The sequence below is a fragment of the Acomys minous genome (assembly GCF_964271855.1).
Source record: "Acomys minous genome assembly, chromosome: 14".
Taxonomy (NCBI): Eukaryota; Metazoa; Chordata; class Mammalia; order Rodentia; family Muridae; genus Acomys; species Acomys minous.
In genome coordinates this window covers 14,529,415-14,547,735 of record NC_140496.1, presented here as the reverse complement: position 1 = coordinate 14,547,735, position 18,321 = coordinate 14,529,415, and positions in this window count along the sequence as shown.

Below are 18,321 nucleotides of genomic sequence, written 5' to 3'. Positions count from 1 at the left end.
TTATCTTCTCGTCCCACCTTTCCCTTTTAAAACACAGGATAGAATGGAAGTGCAGAAAGCATGCATCGCCTTCCTAAGGCTATGCAGCATGAGACTTAATGCTTCTTGTTCAAAATGTCCACACACAGTGGTTTGCAAGAAGGAGGAGGAGGAGGAGGAGGAGGAGGAGGAGGAGGAGGAGAGGAAGAAGAAGAAGAAGCAATTGGTAATCTTACTATCTGATCAGAGGATTGCTGAAAAGCTTGCCAAGCTTTGGGGTTTGTTTGCTTGTTACATGGAGTTGATTCCAGCAATACAGTAGACTATCAGCCTCTCTGTATCAACAGTCTTAGAGATAGAAGGCTGTCCCTTGAGACGGGAGAGGATCAGGAAGCCTACTGAGGCCAGGATTCTAGGAATCTAGGATGCTAAGTTATTTCAGAGGGATGATGGCTTCCTGGAAATCTTCAGCAAAGGAAGAAGTAGAGAGGGAGGAGGATAGAGAAGAGGGAGAGGAAAATGAGGCAGAGAAAGGGGATCAAGAATTCAATAAATAACAGTGAAAAAAGATCAGGAAAGAGGACCCTGGTGAGTTTTGCAAATAAGAGTCTGAAGAGAGTGGCTCATGCTGTGCATCCACTGCTTTTGTGTCAGTGTATGTATATTTGCACATGGGAGTGCTTCTAGCTTTACCAGGATCCTAAAGAGCAAGAGATAATCCTCATAGGGGGCTTCATAGGGATCTGTCTGCAAGAAAAATGGGGAAGGGATTGGAGGAGCAGAAAAGCCATTAGACTGTGATATAAGTTGACTCCAAGAGCAGCAGGGGAAGAGGATCATTGAATAGACCTACAGACTAAGGCTTAAATTAGCCTTCTCACCAGTCAATGGAAGGTTCTAGAAACCACTGAAGAAGCCTCGAGCCACAGCAGCCATTGGAGATCTTTGCATCCCTCAGAAAGATGCCCACCTTAGTATCTTGGCTAGACTTAAAATCTATGGCTGGGATCAGTCTGCTGGGGACTGACCTGGTCAGAGATGTGGGAGGGAACTCCATACACAACTGGTCAAATTGCTTTTCTTGTAAGCGAGTGTTGGGTCTCACTTAATGCACTTTCAAACATTTAAGGCAACATCAGAAAACATACTCAATACTCACAAGGGTGTAGGGAGGGTCTATGCTCATATACTACTGGCAGACATAGAAATTCATCCAGCCACTATGGAGATTCCTCGTGAAACTGTAAATAAAAGGTCCACATGACTCAACTCCAGCTCTGCTGAACATTTGCTAAAAGTCAAGGAAACACAGAGATGCCTGCGTATCTGCTCTTACTGTGGCAAGCTGTTCACAATAGCCAAGTTATGGAATCAGCCTAGGTGTCTGTCAACAAATGAATGGACAAAGGAAATGTGATATAAACACATAGTGGAGTTTTTTTCAGCCCAAAAGAAGACCGAAAGGATGCTACTGACTGGAAGAAAGAGTGTGGCTAGAGATCATGATGCTAATTAAAGTGAGTGAGACTCAGAAGGGTAAATGTGCATTTTCTCTCATGTGTGGATGGCTGAAAGCAGAAGCAGAGCTGATGAGTGGGAGGCAGAAGGGAGGAGCGAGGAGGCAGGATGGGGAGTGAATAAGATAAAAATAGGTGATATATTTGAAAAAAAATGTCTTTAAGAAACCTATAGTGATGGACAACAAAGGACACCATAAAAGCAAGGTATGAAGAAGGTTTTACTGGGGCCAGAGAGATGGGTGCTCGCTATAAAGCCTGATCATCTGAGGTCAATTCTGGGAGGACACATGGTAGAAGAAGACAACCAACTCCTGCAAGCTGCCCTCTGACCTCCATGCATACACACACACACACACACACACACATATACACATACACACACACAAATAATAAATATAACAATACTTATATTTCCTAAGTACAAATCCTTTGCTTTTGATTTAACTCAAACAGCATCCAGCTACCACCCATCCACTCTCTGAGTTATATTTGTGCATCCCCTTGTGGTACTGGTTTAAAGCCACCGAACTCATCTGCTCCCCAGGAGCACTGCAAATGCCTCTTACTCTGTGCAGCGGCTCTTCTCCCCTACCCCTACCCCCACCCCTGCCGCCCACTGCCCATTTTGCCCTTTGTTTCATATTAAAAAACTCAGTTGTGCTATTCTGGACCTCCTATTTCTTTCTGTGGCCACTGTTCCTCCTACCATCTCAAACTATAAGTTCTGTAGTCACAGGTCAATAATACCTTGCCTAAGGTGAGGAGTCCGGCAAGTAGATGCCATTCATCCCATAGCACTACCCATCCTCAGAACGGCCCAGACGATATGGGAAAGTTGAGCCTGGGATGCTGGACCATGGCCAGCCAGCTGGGAGTCCTCAGGTAGAGCCTGAAATAGTAATCAAGCAGGGTAGACAGAGGTGATGGGCTTTAGGATCTTACCTGAGTGCTCTGTAGGTGGCCGCAGGGCAATTGACTCAGATCCAAGGGAGGCACCTGGCTGCACGCTGGCATGGTGCCAGATTCAGTGGGTAAGCTCGCCCTGAATGATGGTGTCTGGGCTCATTTTATGCTTTATTGTTGTGCGACTCCTTAAAATTAATTCCTCACTGAAAGACGTCTGAAACCTAAGCCTCCGGAGCCTCCCTCCCCATCTTAGTTGCAGTTGCAGGCTCTTGTCCATGTTGAAACTGAGGAGAGTCTTGCTAGTCAGTCAATCACTTGGGGAAACTAGATCCTGGAGCAATGCCCCGCGCTGAAATAGAGACCCTCTCCACAAGTCTTTCAGGAAAAGAACAAAATTGTTCTGTGTCTGTCTTAGTTAGTGTGTCTATTGCTGTGAGGAGATGCCATGACCACTGCAACTCTTACGAAGGAAAATATTTAACCGAGGCTGCCTTACGGTTCAGAAGTTTAGTCCATTATCATCACGGTGGCAAACATGGTGGGATGAAAACAGGCAGACATGGTGCTGGAGAAGGAGCTGAGAATTCTACATCCTGATCTGCAGGCAGCAGAAGGAGGCTGTGTGCTACCCTGGGTGTAGATTGAACATAGGACACCTCAAAGCCCGCCTCCACAGTGACACACTTTCTCCAACAAGGCCACACCTCCTAATAGTGCCACGCCCTACGGGCCAAACATTCAAATGCATGAGTCTATGAGGTCATTCCTATTCAAAATGCCACAGTGTCCCAGTGCATCCAAAGCCAGAACTGTGGCAAGGGAGGAATGGGTGATTTCCCCAAAATACTGAGCACACAGATCTAGGAACCGTCTTCCCAAAACACAGATGAGCTTTATAGTAGCTCTTAACAGGTGGTCTGCCCACTACCACCACCACCACCATAGGAAACTCATCAGGAATGCAGTTTTGATAAGCCACCTACCAAAGCAGAGATTATGACAGTAGGCTCCTGTATTTCTTAAAGAAGCTGAAAGTTCCAGCCACAGCCACCATTTTCCCTGTTATAATATAAAGACAAAAATTGGGTTGTATTAGCACAGATAACTAATACAAGTGTGTGTCCACATGGAATGATCCTACAATATCTTGTCATGGTGTGTTCATTCAAATGCTTATTGAATGACTCCCATGCACTGGGCTATACAGTAGGCATAGGAGAGCACCGTAGCAAACAGAAAGAGAACTGATTCCAAGAGCTTGATTTTTAGTAAAAAAAAACAAAACAAAACAAAACAAAACAAAAAACCAAAAAACCAAAAAACAAAAAACACACATGCACAAAACAAAACAAACAAACAAAAACCAAAACTGATATTATTTCAATAAATGAATGACTAACTGCATCAGCACTGATTTGTAAAATGCTTTGAATCAAACAAAGTTTCTCACATAATAGCAAATGGAAGATGAGCTGTTGTGAAGCAGACGGTGTCTGAGTTGGGATGGATATTAATGGAAGAGTTGCAATGAAGAACCCTGGACGGAGACTTTTTTTATGTAAAGAAAGGGAACATGCCTCAAAAGCCCTGCATCTGGCCAGCATTGGCTTGTTGGAGAAAAATGACTCGGGTGGCCAGATGTAGGGATTAAAGAATAGTGAATTAAGAGAGAGGAGAAGCAACAGATGCTTGGAGGTGGGTTTAAAAGGCTGAACACTGTAACAAGACCTTCAGGCATTTGCTGAAGTGTGTTCAGAAGAAGAGTCGGGACAAGGTGAGGAGACTAAAGCCCACAATGGGTACAGAGTGGGGAAGAGAATAAAAATCAAGGACAGAAAGTGCAACTAGGAATCCTAGGTGTCCAGGCCAGAGGCAGTGAGTTCAAGGAGACCAAGATGGGGAAGGTGGAGATTTAGGGACTTAGAAGGGGTTGGGAAGGTTCCCCTGAGTGTCTAGAAGGTTCCCAGCACCTAACTAGCATGGCTAGAGGAACATCTCTAAAAGCCACGGGGATTCGGACAGGGTGGGCGGTTAAGCCCCAAGAACTAATCTTTTCACAAGTTGGTCTTCTCCCTCCCTTGAGACTTGGGAAGCTGGCAGACCCAAACGTCAGACTGAGGATGCTAAAAAAAGGTATCTAACGCAAGCTTCTAAGCCTTGGAGATGAAGGCTCCGAAAGGAATGGGTTAAAGAAGGGTGGGGCTCAGAGCCCAGCCAGGAAAGGCTCTATCTATCCTGTGTGAGTCTTTCCCATAATGGCATCCGAGGTGGAGAGGAAGGGGTATCTTTGTGCTCCCCACCCCCGTCTTCCATTTGGCTTGTGCACTGGGGTGAGCTTCTAGCTCACTGAAGAAAGTGGGAAAGGGTGGGGTAAGATTTAAACACAGCACACATTTTAAAATGACAGATGACTTGATCTTTGCTGTTTTTATATTCTCAAGGAAACATGAGAGTAACCCTATATGACCCAATGAGGCATGCACCAAATATGCTGGTTACTCCATCTGGCCCCTCTCACCTCATTTGACCTCATCATTTTTAGAAGCCCATAGTCCCTTCAAAGCCCCCATGTCCCTCAGAACTATCATCTCATGGGCATTTTTACAATAAACTAAAGAAAAGCCGCAGCATGATCATCTGGGAAGCCGGGCTTCCCTTCTGTGCTCTTGGTCTCATCAATAAGAGAATGGAAAGATGGATTCAGGAGGAAGAGGGGAAAGGCAACAGGGCAGGTGGGTTGTAAATCTGAGTAGCTGCTAAAAGGGGAGGTAAGGAGGGGAGAAAGCCATGCCTCTTGGAGCCAGGGCCTGAGAAAGCTGGCACGCTCGCTCGGCCAGGAGATCTGCAAGCAGCTGTGTGGTGGAAAGGGAGGGGGGCTTCGACAAAGAGAGAGAAAACTCCGAGTTTCAGAGCATGTTTAGACTTCTGGCCAGTATCGGCAATGAGAGACAAGGCAAATGAAAAACATGCTTAGTGCTCAGCTGCAGATCCAACCACCGAGTTCAGCACCCCATTGTTCCGCAGCGAAATACGGCATAGAATTAGAGAAGGTTTATTAAAAAAGAAGAAGCACTTCCAAGAATTAAGAGGGGGCCAGTTAGGGAAGAGCCCAAAAAGCTCCCACCAGGAGGCCTAAGGCCTTCTAGAAGTCAGTTTCACAGCAATGGAGCCTACTCGGTTTTTTTTTGCCCAGGTGAAGAAGGGCTTCCAGCCTTTCTCTGCCAATTGGCTTCTTTCTTTGGTATTCTCCTACAGAACTTTAAAGTCTGTCCACTGATGGGGTAGAAGAGCCTCTCCCCGAAGCACAAGCAGCCATCTCTGCATTCACACTGAATAAATCAGCATGAAAGAGGTGTATTGATTACAGCCTAGCCAGTCATGGAAGGGGATTGAGAATGGTGACCATTGGATCTCACTGTGTAGTCTGTTAAGTGGCCCAAAGTTCAACGATGAAGAAGCTGTGGTTGGCAAACAAGACCAGCACAAGGTCAAGACAGTCAACCCCCCAGCATAATAAGGGATTCAGGGAGTCCACTGCCAATGGAGGAGCTCTTGCATTTGATGGCCACTGTGCGAGGGTGTATCTGTTTGCTTTAAAGGTTGGCCTATGGTAGGTAGCTCTTGCTCCAGTGTCTGGTGCCCTGTACTCATGGGCACACAGGCATCACTAATTAGACTCAGTGGGAGATATGGAAGACATAAAGACAAGAGGGGGGTGTGGAGGGGGTGTTGGAGGACTTGGAGAAGGAAAGCAGACAGTAAAGTGGGAGTGGTCATGACCTAACATATTGTATTCATGTATGGAATTACTGAAGAAAAAACTAAAAAATACGTTAAAAGAAAGAAAAAAGCAGAGTCAGTATTTAAAAAACAAAACAAAACAAAAATACTTAAAAATACTTAATGTCTCTATGGAATCTTCAGATAGAAATAAGTAAATTCTTAAGATTAATTCAAAGAATACCGCCCTCCTTGACCAACCAAGAGTAGGGACAAAACTTGTCATAAAGTGTACATCCTAAAGAATGACGAGAAGATAAACTCTAAAGCTGTCCCCACCCAACAACCAGGAGTTGGGCTTGAGGAAAGCCACGGAAACAATAGGTATCTTCTGTAGTCTTAAGTAAGAAAGAATAGCCCAGAAACCTTTCTTTTGGGGGATCAGACGCCATTCTTCTGAAACATGCCTCTCTCCACATTTTACCCGCTGCAAAATGGGAAGGAACTGCACCATCATTGAGGGCCCCTTAGAAACAGAAGGAGGCTAAGAAGCAGCTAGAAGTAAGCGGGTGCTCACTGGGAACTGTGTTTACATCTGGTGTTCAAGCTCTCAGGCGTCACTATGTTGGTCTCTCTGTTTTACAGAGAAATACATTGAGGTGCAGGGAGAAATATGTAAACCCAAGACCACTCAGCCAAGGCCATGTACATATGACTAATGAATGAGGAAGCTGAGATTGACAGAAAGCTCTCTCTCTCTCTCTCTCTCTCTCTCTCTCTCTCTCTCTCTCTCTCTCTCTCTCTCTCTGTGTGTGTGTGTGTGTGTGTGTGTGTGTGTGTGTGTTTGTGTGTCTGTCTGTCTGTCTGTCTCTGTCTCTCTGTCTCTCTCTCACACACAGAGACAGAGAGACAGAGAGAGACAGAGAGACAGAGAGACAGAGAGACAGAGAGAAAGAGATTATCTGATTCTTGTCTGTTCTCTAAACGTAAACAAAAAGCAGTTTTATAAATCTCTCTCTAGCCAATGACTTCTCCTCTTTGTTTAAAAAAAAGTTAAAAAATAGATACATAATAGTGTCAGGGGTTGGCTCTCTCCCATAGGGTGGGTCTCAAGTTGGGCCACGCAGATGTTGGATATTCCCTCAATCTCTGCTCCATCTTTATCTGGTATGCTTATAGACAGGAGCCTAGCATAGCTGTCCTTGGAGAAGCTCCACCTAACAGCAGACCAGATAAGCAATGGGCGAAGTGTAGGGAGCTTTGTGGAAGAGTTGGCGGGGGTGGGGGGGGTGGGGGTGGGGGTGGGGGGTGGGGGTGGGGGTGGAGAAAAGATCCTGGAGGGGGCAGGAGCTCCACAAGACCAATAGAGCCAACTAACAGGGTCTAGAGGGGCTTGTAGAGACTGAAGCAGTAACCAAGGGCCATGCATGGAGTACTGATAGGCAGCCCTGGCTTCATGTGGGTCCCCTAGTAAGGGGATCGGGGCTATCTCTGACATGGACTCTATTGCCTGCTTTTATTATTATTATTATTATTATTATTATTATTATTATTATTATTATTATTATTATTATTATTATTTATTTCTGGTGGGGCCGCCTTGCCAGGCCACAGGGTTAGAGGATGCACTCAGTCCTGACACTACTTGATGAGCTGAGGTGGTTTGGTGGTGGTGGGGGGTGGCTCCGTTTTTCTGAGGAGGAGGAGAGGAGAGATGGGTGAAGAGGGAGGGAGAGTAGGGCCTGGAGGAGTGGAGGCAGGGGACTACAATTGGGATATAAAGTGAATAAATAATTAATTAAAAAATAGATATATAGATCCAAATTCAAAAGAAACAGCATGTTAGGTATCATTCTCCTTGCTGTGGTTAAGGAATAAGAAAAATAATATAAACAGTAAAACTTGGATAAGAGACTGTTGTGGATGGTCCGATGTGAGATGCCAAGCTGAGCATGTTTGTGTCTTTTAACAAATCTGGGTGCACTTGAACTCTTTACTTACGTAACTTGACTCAGTCTGTGAACTGAAACGCTATTATTGTAAGAGACGGCATTAACAGCTAAAACATTGAGCTGTTGGAACTTTAAAAGGCTCCTCACATCCCCGAGAACCTTCTGGAACACTGACATGGGATTCATTTTCCTTACCTAGCAGCCTTTGGTTAGAATAGCAGGGCATGCAGAAAGGAACACAAAAGAAAGTGAGCAATGGCCTGGAGACAGGGGGCTCCAAGAAGCTCACTTCAGTATCTTCTTTCAACCTCCCAAGGAAGCCCCACGAGGCAGGAAACTCTGGTCTGTATGGGCTGAGCACATGCTACACCACTGTGTCACATGGGAAGGCTGCTGAACCACACCAAAGTTTTACCCTTACCACGTCTTCACAAACAAACAAATGAAACAAGCAGGAAGGGAAGGACGCAAAATAAGTGTGACTCCTACAAGTGGATTCAAGAACGTATAATATGTTGGTCTCATACACAGAAAGGGGAGAGAAAGCAAAACAGATTACCACAAAGACCAAACACTTGGCTTCTTCCAGATGAAATGATCTAATCAAGCCTGTCTCCATGGTGGTGGTCCTCTGCCATCCAATTAATCAAATCAGAAAAGATTTCAAACTGGTAGCCACTTGTCAAGCCTAGAAAAAAAAAAGTGATTCTTATTAAATAGGCAACCCCTAAAAGGGAAGCATTATGGAGACATTTCTCCCCCTAAATTGGAGTGTTTTAAACTTCCTAAAATCTGATACTAGGAAAAGATTAAACTCACTAGAAATTGGAGATTTATCTCTACACATAAAATATCAAAACGTGTAGATTGCCTCTTAAAAACCTAGGAGTGTTATTCGCTTTGCCTTTCATGTTAAAGCAGACAGTTGTGACACACTCCTGAGTGCTACCAGCATGGGTTATATGCTTCCTAGTAGGGCATAATGACGTATGTTCACTCTGTGATGGAAGAGTTTTCATAACTAGGTACACTAAAATTCTGATTTCATGGTCTTTTCCATTGGTTCTTTACGCCATAATTCAGACTAGTCCAAACAGTCTCAAGGATGAAATGCAACTGAGTTAGCTGTGCAGGAGTAGCACAGGCCTTTAATCCAAGCACTAAAAAGGCAGGCAGATCTCTGTGAGTTCAAGGCCAGCCTGGTCTACAAAGAGAGTTCAAGGACAGCCAGGGCTACACACAGAGAAGCCTTGTCTCAAGAACAACAACAACAACAAAAGCAACTGAGTTAATGGCTAGAGAGATTGCTCATCAGTTCAATTTACGACTCTTGCAGAGAAACTGATTTGGGTTCCCAGCACCTGCACTAAATGCCTCACAATCCCCTATAACCCCAGTCCCCGGGCAATCCAACTTCCTCTTTGGGCACCACAAAGAATGAAGGCAAACACTCATGCACAAAAGATAAACATTAATTAATTAAGAAAAATTAAAAAAAAAACCATTTAGACAGTCCAAGCCATGACTGCTACTCACTACCTACAGGCTGCCTATCTGACCTCGGTGTCTAGTCAGGTAAAGCAACAACATCCGGCCCAAGTGCTCATTGTAGGAAAGAGGTAAATGCCTGTTTTCTGTGGTTCAGAAAATAAAAACATTTTGAAGGGTTATATATGGTTTCCCAGCCAAGTTCTTTTATCTTAGAGGAGGAAAGGTTTGGGGGGGGTGGATGATTTATATCCTGATCCAGGTGACAATAAAAGGAACCCATATCTGTGTCTTTTTGCCCTAAAGCCGCCGGACATGTTAGAGGGTTCCTGGATTCTAGGGTAACTTGTGATTGGCAGCAGCTCAGAAAACTTGGCCTGTCTGAGGCTCAGATTTCCTCATTGAGTAGCGTTATTTCCTGCTCAACACACTGAGGAATGGAAGAGAAGGGTGTTTGAGTTTATCGCAAGTATGACCCACGGCAGCATTTCTATCAGCCCATCGCATTTATTAGGATTTCTTGGAACTGAGCTTCGTGTGGTCTGTGTGAATGCTGCATGCCATACTTACACAGCCACTCAATACGGCCTTCTTCCCCCCCACCCCCAACCTCACCCCCACTTTGCACATGGGACAGATGGTGCTGTAGAGTTTGGGCGTCTGATCCGGGGAGTCCACAGAGTTAGCAAGTAGCAAAGCCAGAAACGGGATCCAGCAATCTGGAATGTGACATGGAGTTAAGCACAAGCAGGGCCCGACAGTGAGTAAGCTGCAAAGCTGGCAGATTAGCACTTTCTGAAAGCACTTGGATTTCTTGTTGGCTTGACTTGTAGACTCGGGGGTTTTCACCGTGTCCAGTGCGGCCCAGGTCCTTAAGCTGAAGCTTTTTCGTGTCCCTTGCTTCAACTGCTCCTGAGGAGGGGAACCCATGACGTAATGTGAGCACACCTCTGTCCTATGACTCATCACATGCTTTCCCTTACAGCAGGCGAAATAAGTTGCCCTATAAAATTGCAACCCAAAACTTTAGTTCTTCTTCTCTCTGGAGACCCACAGAGTCAAATGTTCTGCAGGATAACATGGCGCTGTGAATACATGAAGACAACGTGCATCTCTGTAACACGTTTGGATGGATCTTGAGTTTAAGAGCTTACAATCCTAAGTCATTTGGACTTTCTCCAGTCATTTAGTTTGGGGCAAGTTCTTTAATTTGCTGAACCTTACTAGTCTTGTCATCAACAAATGAATGCATACAGTACCCATACCTTTGGGTACATGACAACCGAGGGCAACTTCCTAGCATGGCTCAGTGCCAGGGAATATGTAAAACCATTTTGGTTCTATTTTTCTTCTCTTTTATAATTCCTTTTTCTTTTCCTTCTTAAAAAAAATTATACATAGCTAGCTAAGGGCATTTTTCATGTGCATTTATAATATACCCTGAGCACAGTGCCCACATACCCTACAACTTTTACCCCTTCTCCAATTTCCACTACTCTCCTGTGTTTGTCAGACAGCCTGGCTTCTGCTTTTATGTCGTCAGTATATCTATAGTGGATAGGGCCCCTAAAGCAGAGGGAATGCCATATTTGTCTTTCTGAAACTGATTCAGTTAGCTTAATAATCGGTTTTCTTTTCTTCAAGGTTGTGTCAAGTCTCCTTTGATTGCTCTCTATAGTGTTTTGGTGACTCTCTCAAGATATGGGGCTTTAAGCTAGACATAACACTCTAGGTATCTTTGTAGGCTAAGGGACACAGAAAAGTCAGACTCTAGGATATCTACTCTCTGGTTTTGAATTCAGTGCCTTCATCAATCCAAAAGTGCATCTATCTTCTGGAAGTAGTGCTTTAAAAAAAAAAAGATCTTTTGCTTTTTTTCCTATTAAAAGTCTCGTGCCTGCCATGTTACAATGATTAGAGGTAATTATTAGCAACACCCCCCCAACACACACACAAACACACACCGAGTAAAACGACCTCCTGTCTCTACAAAAGACTGATCTCTAGTTTTCAGTCCATTGTTCGTTCTTGCCTGTCTGTCTCACCGTGTCTTAGTTCTGTCAGCTCTGCATCAACAATACCCCTCCACTTTGTGGCAGCTACAGACGTGATATGCATACTTTCAACCTAAGGAACTGATAAAAAAAAATGACAAACAGAACTCGGCCAGGGAAAGAGCCCCATGTCAATGGCCAGGGACCTCCCACTGAGTTGACAAAGCATCATTAATCAAGCGTGGCTAGGAGGAGTTCCTCAGACATTTATGATTGTATCCAGTATCTAGTTCCCGTGTCATAATCCTGCTCACGTGGCCATCAGACAAACATTATCAAATGCTTCTCTGAAACCAAAAGGCATATGGCCTCTGGCCTACCAGCCTCGTGATGACACCATCAATACAGGATGTGAAGTTATTCTGACACAAACCTCGTTAATATCAGCTCCCTTTCATGCATAGTCCCTGAGAGAATAAACACACTACTCTTCAGAGATAAGTTGCCAAAGAAAGAAGAAGCCATCTGGGAGGGCCCAAGTGACTTCACGGAGTAGACTTTGTTTAAGATTCATGAGTGTGACTGGCTTGAGCGAGCAGCATCCTTTCTCTACACTAATGAGATTCAAAAGGTCTAGGAAATTTCTCTAATGAATCCTCCTCGGACCTCAAGAACTGTTTTCGCGAGCTCTGGCGGACTAGTTTTGCTTTTACGTGTGTGACTGGCATTTTCTTTCCTTTCTAGAGTAGTCGTTTCTGCTCTTCCAAAGCCCATTTGATCTTCTCTCTGCTGCTACAGACAGCACAGGCATCACTCTAAAAAAGACAAGGAAAGGAGTGCACAGCACGGTTGGGGCGGGAGATGGCGGGGTCACACGTGGCGGGTAGCGGAAGCCAGCTGTTTCACCTTCCCTCCCTTTCCTTGGGTCTTGTCTGATTCGTTTGTGATGCTTTAGATGGAAACTTACCTTCTCATCTTCGGACTTACACAAGCTTCAGGAATCTCAGGGCTAAATCCAAGTAAATGTTGCTCAAAGATATTCACCTCTGACCTACCTGGATTCATGCATATTTTTAAGTTTTAAGCTGGGATTGTAACATAACCTGGCTGCGTTGCTCTGTGTTTAACCCAAGATTTAAGGTGAGCACAATGCGCCAGCTGCCTAAGATGAACACACTGAAAGTTTAGTAATTACATGACTTGTAATTTTTGTAAAAAGACTACACGTTTTAATTAGGAAAGAAATGCTTGTTATCTATTTGAATTATTTCCTTGGCACTAATTTCTCTGAGTGATAGACAGACTTGGATAAAAAGGAATATTTTCAGTGTTCTTATTGTATGTTCAAAATGTTATTTAGTGTATACTTATGTACAAATGTGATGCTTAACACAATCTCCCTGCATTATGTATTATATAGTGCACATACTGTATACACATAACCTTACAATGCTCCTTTCTGAAGAAAGTTTTAATTTTCTTTTATTTTTACATCCTGACCACAGTTTCCCCTCCCTCCTCTCGTCCCAGGTCCTCCCCTGACCTCTTCCCTCCAATTTCACTCCTCTGTTTCTCTTTAGAAAAGAACTGGCCTCTATGGATATCGACCAGCCATGACATATCACGTTGCAGTAACACTAGGCGCCTTCTCTTCTATTAAGGCCGGACAAGGCAACCCAGTAGGGGGAAAGGGTTCCAAACATAAAAGAGTCAGAGACAGCCCCTGCTCCCACTGTGAGAAGTTCTACAAGAACACCAAGCTACACAGCTGTAACATAGGTACAGAAGGCTTATAGGGGTCAGGCCCGTGCAGGTTCCCTGGTTGGTGGCTCAGTCTCTGTGAAAGAAAGGTTTTTTGTTTTTTGTTTGTCTGTTTGTTTTGTTTGTTTGTTTTTTAAAATCTCACCAAGCCTTCATTTGTGACTTGTATCTATTTAGACAATATCTAAGTTGTGACATTTGCCTTATTAACATTCTCATTTAGATTTAAAAATTATTCTAAGAGCTGGCTTGTTAGTTTTATTCCTCCTATTAAAATGGCGTGTGTAGCATCTGGAACCTGGAAACCTTCCTTATTTATTTATTTATTTTTTTTTCTTTTCCCCTGTCCTAGTCATCTAACGCATTTATCGAAGGGTTGATTGTAACATTAACTTAATTTCAACACTATCAATATCTTCAAGGTTTGTGAAAATGCACGCAACATGGGACAGCTTTCAAACTTTACTGCGTATTTCTGTCGTAAAATAATTATTCACACTCCCACGCTTGCGAAGCATGATGGATGATGCCACAGACCCAGAGACGAGCAAGGATACTCAAAGACATAGAACCACAGAGCGGGAGAGCGGTTCGCACACTTTTAGACAAATCAAAACAAAACACCAAGGTCAGTCTCGCGGTACAAAGTACACTTCAGACCAGCCTTGGCTACAGAAGAAGACCCTACCTTCCACCAAAACAATAGGCCAGGCAAACCAGCAATTCCCACCAAAATAGGAGCCTGTTCGTAGAAAATGCCGTCACTCTTGACATTTGGGGGTTGAAGAAGGGACTTTTAACTCCCTCCTTGGGGCAAGACGGAGTGATGAAGTTTAGAGAGATGGAGACTTACTGAGCCCACAAATAGACATATTTGGTGTGCTGCTCAAATTCGAAGATCGTGCCAAATAAGGCTGATTCCTAGGGAAACAGACACGATGTCTGCTCCCTTGGGAAAGGTCTTCTCTATGCTTTGTTTGTTAGGAGCCCGGGATTTTGCTGAGCATCGCAACTGTCTGGGAGCCGTTCTGTGGGAGACTGCCTGATGTTTGGGGCGTGTTTGCTTTTGCGTTGCGTTTTCCCAAGAAGGAGAGTTTGGTCCGGGGTCCAGAAGAGCTCTGGGAACTGGGCTTGCTTCTCCCCTCATCTTGCAAGCATGGAATGTGACTTCTCTGAGCTGCGGCTGTGCCTTGCCCGTCTAGTGCTAGGGATTGTGAAAGACAATTTGTCATTCTGGTATTTATCAGGCAAGTCCCACTGAAGACCAAGCATTGGCTTCTTCTTTCCTCTCTGCCACCCAGAAATCCCACAGCAGCAGCCGGTCCTGAGTCTGGGGAAAGGAATGTATACTCTGCATTCCTTTCTAGAATAGCTGTTTGGGTGCCTGCTGCCTCGCCCCTTGAGAAACAGTGTTTATTGATCTTGAGTAACACTGGGAGCCTACATTCCAGGGCAGCTTGTCAAAATACTGGTCAAATTAATATGTCACTTGATTACCCCCTCATGGTGGCCAAAGTGTCCGTAACTTTGACACATATAAAATATAAATAATATCCCCTTCTCCCCTTCCCCATTTCCTCCCACTGGTGTCTGTCCATTAAGCCAACTCCACATTGTTGATTAATCACGAAATACAGACAAAGCAAAGGAGATGGGGGGCACACACACGTTGGTCCCACCACAGTAATGGAAGCGTATGGCTTCTCAGGCAATGATAATCTCGTGCATGTTTAAAATATTGACCCCTGCTACCACTCAGCTGTCATGTGAAATAGCAGTTTCCCAAAGGGGGTTTCTGAAGAAAGACGCCTTATTCTTTACCTAGTAATTCTTTATCACACCAAATTCTGAGACTTTGCTTTTCATGATAGACATTGCCCTTTGCTTGCTTCTTTTTAGTAAGAACGTAGACTCCACATGGACAAAAGCTTTGTTATCTTCAGTGCTGCACACATTCATGGTCAATAAATACCTGCTGAGGGTGCGGTTAAATGAGTGGGATTTTAAAAAGACGCTCTTGAGTATGACCCCCAAATGCCCAAGCTATAACAACAGAAAAAATAATAAGCAAGAAATACTTCTCCCATATTCGAACTGTTCATACATCAGAAGATATTTTCTAGGCTAGACTGGTGGCTCAACAGTTAAAAGCACTGCTTGTTCTTGCAGAGGACCCAGGTTTGGTCTACAGCATCTACATGGTAGCTCACGGCCATCCCTAGTACCAGTTCCTGGGGGCTCAAGAACCCAACCCCATTGTCTAGCTTCCTTGGGCACTGAATGCACATGGTGCATAGACATACAGGCAGGCAAAATACTCATATGCATTAATAAAACAAGTAAATCTTTACAAAACAAAAAAAAATGATATTTTCCAGAAAAAGGAAAGATGACCAACGAAATGAGAAGAAATATTTCCAACAATATGCTTGGTAAGGGTTTAATGGCCAGAATATATAAAAATTACAAATCAATAACAAAAAGACATGATACAATTCAAAGATGGGATATACCGTGTATAATATGTTGAAAATGTCACAATAAAGCCCTTGATTTTGTACAATTAATATGCGCTTAAAAAGCAAAAATAAATAAATGAATAAAACTGATAGTATCTTGATCTCCAAAAAATGGGTAAATGATTTAAATCGATAGTCAAACTAAGATGTATATACAGCTAACATCCACATAGACAATAAGTCACTAAGGAGATACAAACCCAGCCATAGTAAGATACCATCTCACATCACCTTGGATGGTTGCATTTTAAACATGGAAGAGCAGTGTTGGTGAAGGTATGGAGACATTAAAACTTTTGTACATTGCTGGCTGGGATGTTGATTGGTATAGCTCCTGTAGAAAATAGTCTAGGGGTCCCCCCAAAAAAAATCTCAATATCTAATTGTCAGCATTTCCACACCTAAGTCCATGCACTAAAGACTTACAGCTAAAAGAGAAACCTAGACTCCTTTTTGTACAACTTTATTTACAGGAGATAAATGGTAAAAACAGCCCATTATCTGTCAACAGAGAGACAAATACAATGTGACAGTGATACAATGTTACATCATTCAGTCGTAAAATAGGAAGTTACAATATATGTTAACACACCATGAACCTTATAACATTATGCTAGATGAAGTAAGTTAAAGGATAGTATTGCCTGACTCCACTAACACAGAGTCTTTACCACAGGCAAAGCCACAGAAAAGAACAGTAAGTGGACCCAGGGAGAGAAAAAATAAAGGGCTTGAATGGTTAGTAGTTCTGGTTGGGGATTTTTATTTATTTTTTACATCTCAGAAATGGCGGTAGGCTGCTGGGTAACAGTGCTTACTGCAAGCATGATGTCATGAGTTCCATGCCTGGAACATACACGGTGGGAAGAGGGACGTGACTCCCACAAATTGACTCCTGAGCCCTCCCCCACTATATAGATAAGTAATACATAAATAAATGCAAACTACAAGGAACCTTAACAAGAAACGGAACTAGATGGTTGTTATGCATGTAATTAATGACTCTGAACGGAATACTTTAAAAGCATAAGGTAATAAAAAATTAATGCTTTAGGTATATCTTTACTACAGAAAGTCAGAATTTAAATGAAGAAATGGTTTATGTTGACAGTCTTTTATCATTTCCTATATGAAATTTTATTTCAGAGCTGAGGACCGAACCCAGGGCCTTGTGCTTGCTAGGCAAGCGCTCTACCACTGAGCTAAATCCCCAACCCTCTATATGACATTTTTATGATACAATATTTGTTGCAAGAAGTAAGTATTGAGGTTTGAACTCAGAGCTTCATCCTATATGCTAGTCTAGAGCCCTACCACTGAGCTACACGCACAGCTCTTTTAACATTTGATTTTGGCACATGGTCTCACCAAGTTTCTCAGGTTGTTTTTGAACTTATTCTGTAGCCTAGATTGGACTTGAGTTTGTGATCCTCATGTCACAGGTTCCCAAGTAGCTGTGACACCAAGCCTGGTTCAATAAAATTCTTCTAGAATGGTAGTATTGAGGAATGCATGACAGAATCGCTAAAAATCTTAGCAAAGCTTACAGGAGAGAGGCCTAACAGTCAACACCCATCGGTTGCTGTAGGCCAGAGGCGAGAAGATGCTAAGTTGATTTAAGTAAACAGAAATTATTGCTCAAAATATTTTCCCCTAGAGAAGGAAAAAAATAAATTCCCAAGGCAGTTGTTGGAAAAGATGTCTGTCCATCAGGGGATTTCTGACTCTGTGCATCTTTGTCCTTGGGGGATGTTTTAAAGTCACTTCATCTGGGGACACTTCCTTGACACCTACACTAGGTTAAGACTCCAGCAAAGGTGATCATTGAAGCCTGCGTCTTCTGCATGAAGCTCACTCCCACAGATGTCCCTAGCACAAGATGAGGCACACAGTAGGTCCTCAATAAAAACAAGTCAGAGGATACCAAGAGTGAGTGTAACTAGGGCACCCCATTCCTTCTAGAATATCACAACTGACTACCACAGTTTAGATCCCATAGATCATTAGGGTGACTAGTCAGTTTGACTAATTAGAACACGCTGCTTCTTTCTCGTCTTCACAAGGCACCCTCATCAGACGTGAAGTGTGCACAAAAATCGCTGTCATCTGCAAAATAGCATGGGTTTCGCTGTCGCCTGCAAAACAGCGTGGGTTTCTTTGGAATGCCCATGGCGAGCAGGGAGAGAATACTGCGTTCATAGGATGTAGTCAAGGTTCTATTCAAGAAGCCCAAGAAACACATTTCTTGCAAATATACCTAGTTCAAGTAGAGATGGAGGAAAGGATGGAGGAAAACACACACACACACACACACACACACACACACACACAGTGAGAGAGACAGAGAGATAGAGACAGAGACAGAGACTGAGACAGAGACAGAGACAGAGAGACAGAGAGACAGAGACAGAGACAGACATTTAAAAAGCTTATTTTTGTCAATGATCACGATTCAGTTTGTAGTTACTCCGGAACCAAGATG